Genomic DNA, 12,571 nt, shown 5'->3' with positions numbered 1-12,571 from the left:
TCTACCCAGCAAGGCTCTCATTCAGATTTGATGGAGAAATCAAAAGGTTTACAGACAAGCAAAAATTAAAAGAATTTAGCACCACCAAACCAGCTTTAAAACAAATGCTAAAGGAACTTCTCTAGGCCAACAAGAAAAGGCCAAAACTAGAAACAAGAAAATTTATGAAATGGGAAAGCTCACTGGTAAAGGTAAACATACAGTAAAGGTAGGAAATCATCCACAAACAAATATGATATCTAAATTAGTAATTGTGAGAGAAGGAGAGTAAAAATACAGGATATTTGGAAAGCATTTGAAATTGGATGATCAGCAATTTAAAACCATTATGTATATATATAGACTGCTATAATAAATCCTCATGACAAGAGAAAAGAACAAAAGAAGAAAGGGGGGGAAAAGACCTACAAAAACAAATCCAAAACAATTAACAAAATGGCAATAAGAATATAAATATATATATAATGTAATTATACATATAATTACATTAAATGTAAATGAATTTAAATGCTCCAACCAAAAGGCATAGACTGGCTGAATGGATACAAAAACAAGACCCGTATATATGTTGTTTACAAGAGACCCACTTCAGATCTAAGGACACATACAGACTGAAAGTAAGGGGATGGAAAAAGGTATTCCATGTAGACAGAAATCAAAAGAAAGCTGGAGTAGCAGTATTCATATTAGACAAAATGGACTTTAAAATAAAGACGGTTACAAGAGACAAGGAGGGGCACTACATAATGATCAAGGGATCAATCCAAGAAGAAGATATAACAATTGTAAATATTTATGCACCCAACATAGGAGTACCTCAATATATAAGGCAAATGTTAATAGACATAAAAGGAGAAATTGACATTAACACAATAATAGTGGGGGACATAACACCCCACTTACAACAATGGACAGGTCATCCAGATAGAAAATCAATAAGGAAACACAGACCTTAATGACACATTACACCAGGTGTACTTAATTGATATTTATAGAGCATTCCATCCAAAAACAGCAGAATACACATTCTTTTCAAGTGCACATGGAACATTCTCCAGGATAGATCACATGTTGGGCCACAAAGCAAGCCTGGGTAAATTTAAGAAAACTGAAATAATATCAAGCAACTTTTCTGACTACAACACTATGAGATTAGAGATCAACTACAAAAAAACATAAACACATGGAAGCTAGATAATATGCTACTAAATAAGCAATAGATCACTGAAGAAATCAAAGAGAAAATTAAAACATACCTAGAGACAAATGAAAACACAATGATCCAAAACCTATGGGACCCAGCAAGAGCAGTTCTAAGAGGGAAGTTTATAGCAATACAATCTTACCTCAGGAAATAAGAAAAATCTCAAATAAACAACATAACTTACACCTAAAGCAACTAGAGAAAGAAGAAGAAGAAGGACCAAAAAACCCCACAGTTATTAGAAGGAAAGAAATCATAAAAATCAGAACAGAAATAAATGAAATAGAGATGAAGAAAACAATAGAAAAGATCAATGAAATTAAAAGCCTGTTTTTTCGAAAGACAAAATTGAGAAATCTTTAGCTAGATTCATCAGGTAAAATGGGATAGGGCCCAAATTGATAAAATTAGAAATGAAAAAGAAGTTACAAATGACACCACAGGAATACAAAGGACCATAAGAGACTACTATGCCAACAAAATGGACAACTTGGAAGAAATGGACAAATTCTTAGAAAGACTGAACCAGGAAGAAATAGAAAATATGAACAGACCAATGACAAGTACTGAAATTAAAACTGTGATTAAAAAGAACTCCCAACAAACAAAAGTCCAGGACCAGATGGCTTTGAATTCTATCAAACATTTAGAGAAGAGTTAACACTTATCCTTCTGAAACTATTTCAAAAAGTTGCAGAGGAAGGAACACTCCTAAACTCATTCTATGAGGCCACCATCACGCTGATACCAAAACCAGACAAAGATACCACACACACACAAAAAGAAAATTATAGGCCAATATCACTGATGAATATAGATGCAAAATTCCTCAAAAAATACTAGCAAACTAGAATCCAACAACACATTAAAAGGATCATACACCATAATCAAGTGGAATTTATCCCAGGGATGCAAGAATTTTTCAATATCTGCAAATCAATCATTGTGATACGCCACAGTAACAAACTGAAGAATAAAAACCATATTATCATCTCAGTAGATGTAGAAAAAGCTATTGATAAAATTCAACACCCATTATGATAAAAATTCTGCAGAAAGTGGGCATAGAGGGAACCTACCTCAACATAATAAAGACCATATATGACATATCCACAGCCAACATCATACTCAATGGTGAAAAGCTGAAGGCATTTCCTTTAATAACAGGAACAAGACAAGGAAGCCCACTCTCACCAATTTTATTCAACATAGTTTTGGAAGTCCTAGCCACAGCAATCAGAGAAGGAAAAGAAATAAAAGGAATCCAAATTGGAAAAGGAAAAGTAAAACTGTCACTGTTTGCAGATGACATAATACTATACATGGAAATTACTAAAGGTGCCACCAGAAAACTTCTAGAGTTCATCAATGAATTTGGTAAAGTTTCAGGATACAAAATTAATACACAAAAATCTGTTGCATTTCTATTCACTAACAACAGAAGATCTGAAAGACAAATTAAGGAAACAATCCCATTTACCGTCACATCAAAAGAATAAAATACCTAGGAATAAACCTACCTAAGGAGGCAAAAGACCTGTACTCCAAAACTCTAAGATGCTGATGAAAGAAATCAAAGATGACACCAACAGATGGAAAGATATACAGTGTCCTTGGATTGGAAGAATCAATATTGTGAAAATGAATATACTACCCAAAGCAATCTACAGATTCAGTGCAATCCCTATCAAATTACCAATGGCATTTTTCTCAGAAGTAGAACAAAAAATTTTTAAGTTTGTATGCAAACTGAAAAGAGCCCAGATAGCCAAAGCAATCTTGAGAAATAAGAACAGAGCTGGAGGAACCAAGCTCCTTGACTTCAGACTATACTACAAAGCTACAGTAATCAAAACATTATGGTACTGGCTCAAAAATAGACATATAGGTCAGTGGAACAGGATAGAAAGTCCAGAGATAAACACACGCACCTATGTTCAATTAATCTATGACAAAGGAGACAAGCACATACAACGGAGAAAAGACAGTCTCTTCAATAAGTGGTGCTGGGAAAACTGGACAGCTACATATAAAAGAATGAAATTAGAACATTCTTTAACACCATAAACAAAAGTAAACTCAAAATGGATTAAAGGCCTAAATGTAAGATCGGATACTATAAAACTCCTAGAGGAAAGCATAGGCAGAACATTCTTTGACATAAATCGCAGCAATATTTTTTTTGATCTGACTCCTAGAGTAATGAAAATAAAAACAAAAATAAACAACTGGGACCTAATTAAACTTAAAAGCTTTTGCACAGCAAAGGAAACCATAAACAAAATGAAAAGATCATCTACAGAATGGGAGAAAATATTTGCCAATGATGCGACGAACAGAGGATTAATCTTCAAAATATACAAACAGCCCATGCAGCTCAATATCAGAAAACAAACAACCCAATCAAAAAATGGGCAGAGGGCTTCCCTGGTGGCACAGTGGTTGAGAGTCCACCTGCCGATGCAGGGGACACGGGTTCGTGCCCCGGTCCAGGAAGATCCCACATGCCACAGAGCGGCTGGGCCCATGAGCCATGGCCGCTGAGCCTGTGCATCCAGAGCCTGTGCTCTGCAACGGGAGAGGCCACAGCAGTGAGAGGCCCGCGTATTGCAAAAAAAAAAAAAAAAGGGCAGAATTTCTAAATAGACATTTCTCCAAAGATGGCATACAGATGGCCAAAAGGTACATGAAAAGATGCTCAACACTGAGCACTGAAAACATGCTCAATATTAGATAAATGCAAATCAAAACTACAATGAGGTACCACTTCACACTAGTCAGAATGGCCATCATCAAACCATCTCCAAACAATAATGCTGGAGGGGGTGTGGAGAAAAAGAAACCCTCTTACACTGCTGGTGGGAGTGAAAATTGGTACAGCAACTATGGAGAACAGTATGGAGATTCCTTAAATAACTAAAAATAGAGCTACCATATGACCTAGCAATCTCACTCCTGGGCATAGATCCAGAGAAAACTATTATTCAAAAAGATATATGCACCCCAGTTTTCATAGCAGCATTATTTACAATAGCCAGGACATGGAAACAACCTAAATGTCCATAGACAGATGAATGGATAAAGAAGATGTGGTATATTTATGCAATGGAATATTACTCAGCCATAAAAAAGAATGAAATAACACCATTTGCAACGTGGATGGACCTAGAGGTTATCATACTGAGTGAAGTAAGCCAGACAGAGAAAGACAAATATCGTATGACAATGCTTATATATGGAATCTTAAAAAAATGATGCAGATGACCTTCTCTACAGAACAGAGACAGACCCACAGACATAGAGGACAAACTAATGATTACTGTGTGGCGGGGGCGGGGGATAGATTAGGAGTTTGGGATTGACACAAACACAGTACTATGTATAAAATACATAGCCAACAAGGACCAACTATATAGCACAGGGAACTATACTCACTGTTTTGTAACAGTCTATAAGGGAAAAGAATCTTAAAAATCTTAAAAGAATCTTAAAATCTTAAAAAGAATCTTAAAAATTTTTTAATCTTAAAAATATTTTAAAAATCTTAAAATATTTTAAAAAATCTTAAAAAATAATATATATATATACAGATATGAATGAATCACTTTGCTGTACACCCAAAACTATCACAATATTGTAAAACAACTATACTTCAATAAATAAATATATATATATTTGTATACATATGAATATATATTTATATAAAATGGTTGGGAAAGATATATCATGAAACATTAATTATTACTATGTCTGAAGTAAGAAAATTTAGCTCCTTTACATTTTCTCTACTTTAATAAATTCCACAAAACATATGTAACATTTTAAAAACCATAAATTATGCAAAGAGAAAAAATGGATAACATTCCTATGAGCTAGCAATCACCAGTTAGAAATCATTAACAATGACAGAGGCAATAAATAGATATGATGACTAAATCAAATAAAATGTGCAGTGCCTACATTAACATTTTAAACACCTTAGTAAACATAGATAAAATTACTTGAGTAAGAGAAAAATTAACAATCAAATAATATTGTGTCAAGGAATCAATTGAGTTAATTATAAAACTGGAGTATTTGTGATTAAGATTATATCATATCTTGCAAGGAAAAATAATTGGGATACATGAAAGAAGATTGGCAAAGCACTGAGAATTGTTGCAACAAGGCGAGAGGTTCATGGGGTCTTGACTCATGATTTTCTCTGTTATGAGGCCATGAGAAATCAAACTCTCTGGGATACTCAAAGTGAATACATAATCTTAAATAAACGTTATTTAAACTAACAAATTCATAAAATAATCCATTCAACACAAAAATTTACAGACAAAAAGTCCTGAGGTCTTTTGGGAGAAGTAGATAATAAATATCCAAGCACAAAAAAATGAACTAGACTGCAGACCCAAGCGCTAAAATAGGTCAATAAACCCTAGAAATGGTTCTTTACAAAGTAGAGAAACCTCTGGAAGAGGTATAAAAATAAAAAGGAAGGATTTTACACAACTTGCATATTTTTTCACAAATTACACTCCACATTTGTATTTTGTTTATTTGGGTATTAACGTCACAAGGGGGAAAACCAACAATGAAAAGAAATGAAAGTAATCACTGATTCTTCAGCAGTACGCTTTCATCAGCAGTCCTTATCTTCTTTCCTTTCATCTCTCTCAATAAACACACGAAACATATTAATCAGTCTGCTCACAGATTTCATAAAAAGTGGCTCATTATCTCTTCTATTAATAGTTGCCAGGTTTTTTGAATCAGGAGTTAGTTGTTCAGAATTATTAATATTTAAATATGTTGTTTTCTCCCCGTAGAAACCAAGTTCGGAATAATGAATATGAGAAAAGCATACAGAAAAGCACATAGAGATGACCATTTTATGTCCAAGAACATTTCTAGTTCTCACTTAAGCAATGCTATTCTGTGTCACTTTAAATATATTTCCCATTAAATCAATCTTTTTCTTTCCATCAAACCCCTCACACCTTCCCTTTAGAAATTATACAGCCTAATTTTCCTCAGGCTTCATTTAATTTTACTACCTATGCAACAAATTCTGCAGTTTGCCTAAGGCCTATTTCTTCTCAATTTCTATCAGGCTATTGTTCCATCTACCTGAATGTTGTTGAAAGCACTATGCAACTGTTATTAACGTAATAAAGTCCATAATTTGACAGTCATTAAATCCTCCCTTCCCCAGTTGAGGATCCAGACAGACTATTGAATCATCAGCAGGAACAGCCTGCAGTCCTGCCAGGCTTGATCTCACCAGTCAGCAGATAAAAGTAAGTTGACAATTTGTTGGGGATTATTATAATGGTTTTTACCTCTCTACAGAAAGCCTTTAAATTGCTTTTATGTGTAATGGCAGTAAGGAAATGCAAGGAGTATTGTTTTATTTTCCTTGTTTGTTTGTGCATCACTTCTCTTTATCTGCTGGCAGACTCTGAAACATCCCAACTCTTCCTAAGACTGCCTCTCTGTCCTCTTCTATGTCTGTGGTAACAGCTAAGGAAGAATCTAAGAATCTGAAGTTTTCCTCAATCATTAGACTTAAATCTGTTAACATCTTTTTGGGTGCTTGAATCTTGAAGCCATGTGTCCAGGATTATGAAGTGAAAGGAATTAGGCAATTTTATGTATTATTGGAACTTGTAGGAGAAGAAATATGCTTAGCAGGATTGAGATGAGGCTTCCATTGCGTTGGATATAATATGCCTGAACTATCCCTGCTTTACGTACCTCTGGGGCCAAGATAGGTGTGAGAAGACAAAAAAAAGATAACAGGAGACTGGTTTGGTCACCTTCCATGACTTTCTTTCCTTTCTCCCCTTTCTGCTCCTGCAGGCAGAGCAGCTGTGACCCCAGAAGCCAATTTACCTGGACCCTTTTCCCTTAGCTACATCACCAGCCTAACTGGGATTTGGTTTGCTTCTGCAGCAAAACTTATCAACTTCAGTACCATGACATTTGGGGCCAGGTGGTCTTTGCTGTGGGGCTGTCCTGTTCGTTGCTTAGTGGCATCCATGGCCTCCAACTACTAGATGCCAGTGCACCTGCAAACTGTCTCCCAGGTGAGATGTGACACCAAAAACATCTCCTGGTATCTCCATTATCTCCTGGAGGCAAAACTGTCCCTGGCTATGAACTTCTGTTCTACAGCGTGGTGGAATCATCTCACGTTTTTCTCTTCTCATCTTGATTGTTCTACCATATCTTTAACCACTTTTACTATGTCAATGATACCTGCAGCTCTAATAAAGGTTAAGGAAATTCAAAAACATCTTCTCATGGATGCCTGGGCCAATGAGCAATAAGACCCTAGTATGATATAAATCTGAACTCTGGGGAAAGCCAAGGAGAATTTGAATAAAGAATTCCAACTGGGCTTCCCTGGTGACGCAGTGGTTGAGAGTCTGCCTGCCGATGCAGGGAATATGGGTTCGTGCCCCGGTCCGGGAAGATCCCACATGCCGCGCAGCGGCTGGGCCTGTGAGCCATGGCCGCTGAGCCTGCGCATCCGAAGCCTGTGCTCTGCAACGGGAGAGGCCACAACAGTGAGAGGCCCGCGTACCGCAAAAAAAAAAAAAAGAATTCCAACTACTGGAGAGTGAGGAGTTGATCTTTTGTCAATGAAAACAAAAACTGTTTGTTGAGTATCTACAAAGCATAAGGCATATTCCTGAATAAGAAAAAATCCATTCTTACAATTTACTTCTTAAAGCCTTATTTTTATCTTTGGTGTGGGTAAGAGCTTTCTGGCAATGACTAAACAATATCTAATACCATAATAGCCATTTGAAGCCAATGAGAATTCTAAATATATAAGCTAAGTAGGGAAAGAAATACATAATATGACTATACAATTAATACTTGTTGCAATTATTTTATCATGAGTCTAACCACTACACTGTGAAATAAGTTTGTGTACATTATTATGTGTGTTTCAAATTAACTTTTTTGGTGATTTAATTAATTTTAATACACATGTACTTAATCCTCACAGTTCATGGCTCTGATAAAGGGCTTAAAGAAACCAAGTAGTAATCCACTGGGATGGTGACTCTCTCTCTCTCTCTCTCTCTTTGAATGCATGCAAATCAACTGCAGATCTTGTTAATAATTCTGATTCTGTAGGTCTGGGTGGGGCTTGAGATTCTGTGTTTCTAAGATGCCCCCAGGTGGTGCAACACTAGGTGTGATGGTCCAAGCACAGCTCTAGAAGCAACCTGGCCCTCAGATCCTTTGACCTAAGGATCACTTCAAAGTTTCACAGGAGTGTCATGAGCTGTGCCAGTTCTGAGGAAGGGAAACATTCAATTTTTAATTCAAATTTCAAATTAAAATGCTCTTTTCTGCAAAAGATGTTGAAAACTCCTCCCATAGCAAAAGAAACACAAAGAGAAGGCAGCTTCCAGAGCTGAAGAATCCTGACGGAGGAGAGCCAGGGGAGGGGCCCTGGGACAGAGAGCCTGAGGGCTGTTGTCCTGGGAAGCCCCTTCAAGGGACAACAGGCAAAGGCTCAGATTCTCTGAGTTCCAGATTAGAGTAAGAGATATAATGCAAAAAGCCACCATTCTAGTGAAACCGGAAAACAGATCACAGGAGGAATTTACAGAAGGCAACTCAAGTTAGCTCATCACAGGGGTAACCACATCTGCTGAGTGCAAAGGAACCAGAAAATTATATAAAGATCTACTGTCCATTATCTACATTTTATTGTGTTCAACCAAAAATAGTAAAATTATATATTGATAGTTCATATTCCAGGATGTGGGTAAAAATATTTTCAGCAAGAACCATTTTCACGAAGTTCTAAGATAAGCAGCTACAATAACTGTATAAAATATATAATAAAATAAATAAAATTATATAAAATATATAACTATATCTATATCTAATACACATATATAATAAAATACTATATAAAATTAAGTTTTGTATTCTTTTACGAGATGGTTAGTCAGGTGTGGCCACAAGAGATGCTAAAGGAAAAACAAAGTTTATGATACTCACAGCTCCTGGAGGCAGGAGCACAGCAAGCCTTGCAGGGCCACTCAAGGGAGACATCTGAGTGGTTAAGAGACAGAAGTCAGAGCAAGGGGAAGGTTTAGGCCACAGCCTCAGGATTTTTGCAGGAAAGGCAAGGCAGGGTGAACAGCAGCCTAGGACTGACTAGTTGATGGGCTCAAAGCTGTAAGAGTGGCCCCTAATTGCCTGGCACCTGGCCCTGGGATGATTAAGGCAGAGGAATATGACCTCCAGGGGTGAACAGGCCAGATGGTGGGGGTCTGGCTCTGGAATTTTTGCAAATAAAAGGCAATCTCCCAGCTGGACCTTTTGCCATCTCTAAGTTGGCTAGCCCAGGAGGTCAGTCTCTCCCCAGACAGAAAGCGTTTTCAAGACATCAAAACATCATAATATACAGAAAAATTTAAATATTTACAATGCAAATAACTACTTGGTTAGTCCAGCTCCTTCTTAGAGTCAAGAATTGGGTCTTCAGAGTGAGCAGAGCCTCCTAAAACTACCCTTTGGAAAGGTTCAGTGTTAACGCAGCTCATTCTTTACTAAGAATTCTCAACAATACTTTCAATGCATTCTAAGGATACAGAAATAAAATCTTATTCCTATATGTCCATATCTTATTTTTCCCATTAAGTTATTATTAGCATGCAGCAAAATAACCATTAGCAGAAAAAGGCATCAGATTAATTGTGGTGTCACTTTGATAAAATTAGACAACCATAGACAACATTTTTCTCTGTTGTCTTACCTTCTTTAACATTTCTGCAGTTAGGGTTAGAGGTCTACACTCAGCCTGTGGTTGTACAGGGACCAGGAAGAGTAGGGAGCAGGACTGGAAAGAGTGGAGGGAAGCATTTGGCAGAGCATGTAGGGTGTGGAAGGACATGTGGATCCTATGGTCCTTCCCCCATGTCCTCTGCCTGCCTTTTGTCTTAGAAAAACTTTATCCAAAGAATAATTCTAATCAGAGAAATTTTTTGAAAAAAGCAAAGAAAAACAGTCAAACAGGACAAAATAATAATAGTTGAGTCATTAAACAAAGTCAAGGACCTTTAGTTCCTCCTCAAGGGCTATAGATAATATTCTGGGCCACAGAATATTATCTATTCTTGCAGATACTGAAAGCCCTACCAGATGGAAGAAGTTAACTGTAGGCTAACTGCAAGTACATAGACCCCAGACTTGTTGGAATCAGAGGTTGAAGATGTTGACTCCCAGTTACCTCACGACCAGCTAATCAGAAGAACGTCCAGGACTTCTTTGGAGAAATGTCTATTTAGGTTATCTGCCCATTTTTTGATTGGGTTGTTTGGTTTTTTTGATATTGAGCTTCATGAACTGTTTGCATATTTTGGAGATTAGTCCTTTGTCAGTTGCTTCATTTGCAAATATTTTCTCCCTTTCTGAAGATTGTCTTTTGGTCTCACTTATGGTTTTCTTTGCTGTACAAAGGCTTTGAAATTTAATTTTTAAAAATAAATAAATAAGAATCATGAAAAAAAAAAGAATGTCCATGAGTTGATCCTGCAACCCCCTCCTCAGCACATAGCCCCTCCCTCTTTTCCCTATGTAATCCCTGAGAAAAACATGAGGAGTGGGGAGTTGGTCCTTTGAGACATAAGTCCACCTTATACCCAGGGTTGCCAGCTTCCTCAGTAAAGCTCTCTTTCCTTTTACCCAACACTTGCCTCTCAGTATTGGATTCCTGAGTCACAAGCAGCTGAACCCAAGTTTGGTAACAATATGAGGCTGATTTTCCTAAAGGAGGGTAGGTGTCTGGGAAAGAACCTGTCTGTCCCAGGAACATTGGACTGCTTGATCCTTGAACCCTCTGTGCCTCCATTCCCTCTTCTGTAAAATCAGGGTATTTGACAAGATGATTCTTAAAGTATCTCTCAATTCTATATTTGATGATTTTAATGCCTTTAATAGTGAGAAAATGTACGTGGTAATGTGTCCTCTTTGCACATCACCTAAAATGGGACGTGATTAAATAATAAAATGTCAGTTTTCAACTGCACAGTATAATTTTTTTAAATGCATTTTGAGATAGGAAGATTGCTCTAAGCTTTCATAGACATTAATGTTTTTAAAAATTATCCTTTTCTCACATGTTGCCAGTAGGAATAATTTATTCCTGAGCTTTTCCTGCTGGCATCTCTGTGACCTTGTTCCAAAATATCACATTATCAGCACATAGAGACAAGTATCCTGAACGCAGAAGCCTGAAACTTAATCAGACAATTAATACTGAAAGGAAAAAAATCAATAAAACAAATTTACAAGTTCATATTTCTATCACCTTATTTTTTTTAAGTTCTTAAAATGTATATAAATTAATTTTCAGAAGCATAAACTATTCTTTTATTGAGTTATTTTTAATCTTCTGGCATACGGTTGTTACTCATAGAGTTGACAATAAAACATCGTTAAAATGCATTAAGGTAGGAGATCAACCTCAACTGTGCCTGCTTTACCCCGCCCCCACCCCAATTAAATCTAACATTTTGGTGCATGTCCATCTTTCTAAGTTCATTGTGTCATGCTGTCAACACTATAACACATCACTCTGTACTCTAGTTTTTCATTAACATATCGTAAAGTATCTGTCCAATTGAGGAAACTGCATTGAATTTTTATTAAGTCGTCATTGCAGTAATAGCCAACAGATAAGGACACAGCAGCATCTTATTTGCATTCTTCTATCTTTAGGGAAATTTTAATCCACAAGGATCCAACCTTGTCAGGTATTTTAGTGGAAAATGGATAAGTCCTTCTCAAACAGCTGACCTGCGATTCTCACCTGCTCCCAGGGGGCAGAGGCTCTCCGAGGCCTTAGCCGTTGCATCTCATCAAGCCTGGGGAAAGACCAGCTTCTCATAAAACTGAACTCATTCTTATAAGGGGACCTACTTACAGCCACAGACTCAGTGTGATCCCTGTTTTAAACTAAACTACTGGCAGTTTTTCTTTTTGTGGTCACCGTCCTGGACCTCAGCCCATAAGGCCTTCAGGAAGCTCCTGATATTGTAGACAGCTGGGTTGATTTCTAATGAAAGCAGCATGCATTTTCTACATTGAGGGATAAGTGTGACACAATGGAAAATAAGAAATAGAGAATAATAGCATAGGCTTTTATACTTACACAAATTTTATGGCAAATGGTGGCTTCCAACAAGAGTATTTCTGCTATCACCACAAACTCAATTTCCACATCAAATATATAATTATAGCAGGCTTGAGAATAACTGAAAACCAATACTGATAATGTTGGCTTTAAATCACCATTTGTCTACATAAATCATGATTAGCACAGGGATTAGCAGCAGGACC

This window comes from Orcinus orca, chromosome 9 (assembly GCF_937001465.1).
Source record: "Orcinus orca chromosome 9, mOrcOrc1.1, whole genome shotgun sequence".
In the NCBI taxonomy this organism is placed as follows: domain Eukaryota; kingdom Metazoa; phylum Chordata; class Mammalia; order Artiodactyla; family Delphinidae; genus Orcinus; species Orcinus orca.
Note: the sequence above shows the minus strand (reverse complement) of the source record.